Consider the following 550-nt stretch of genomic DNA (forward strand, 5'->3'; position numbering starts at 1 on the left):
TAGAAGCTTTTCCTACCAGGACTAAGACAGCCAATGTGGTGGCTAATAAGATCGTATAAGAAATCTTCCCAAGGTTTGGGATACCCAAGGGTCTGATAATGGACCTGCCTTTGTTGCCCAGGTAAGTTAGGGACTGGCCACCCAACTGGGGATCAATTGGAAATTACATTGTGCTTACCGACCCCAGAGTCAGGTCAGGTAAAAGGGATGAATAGAATTCTAAAAGAGACCTTTACAAAATTGGTGCATGGGCTGGGAAGAGATCTGTGGGAATGACTGGACAGCCCTCCTTCCCTTTGCCCTGTTCCAGGTTTGGAACACCCCAGGGCGATTTAAACTCACCCCTTATGAGATCCTATGTGGAGAACCGCCACTGCTCACTGAGTCGGGTGGAATGTATAATCCTGATGCTATTCTTTCTGGACCTTTATTTTCCCGCCTAAAGGCCCTTGAAGTGGTGAGACGCCAGATCTGGAACAACTGAAAGAAGTATGCATCTCTGCCTGGATCCACGCCTCCCACGTGAAGTATGCATCTCTGCCTGGATCCA

This window comes from Microtus ochrogaster, chromosome 2 (genome assembly GCF_000317375.1).
Source record: "Microtus ochrogaster isolate Prairie Vole_2 chromosome 2, MicOch1.0, whole genome shotgun sequence".
Taxonomy (NCBI): domain Eukaryota; kingdom Metazoa; phylum Chordata; class Mammalia; order Rodentia; family Cricetidae; genus Microtus; species Microtus ochrogaster.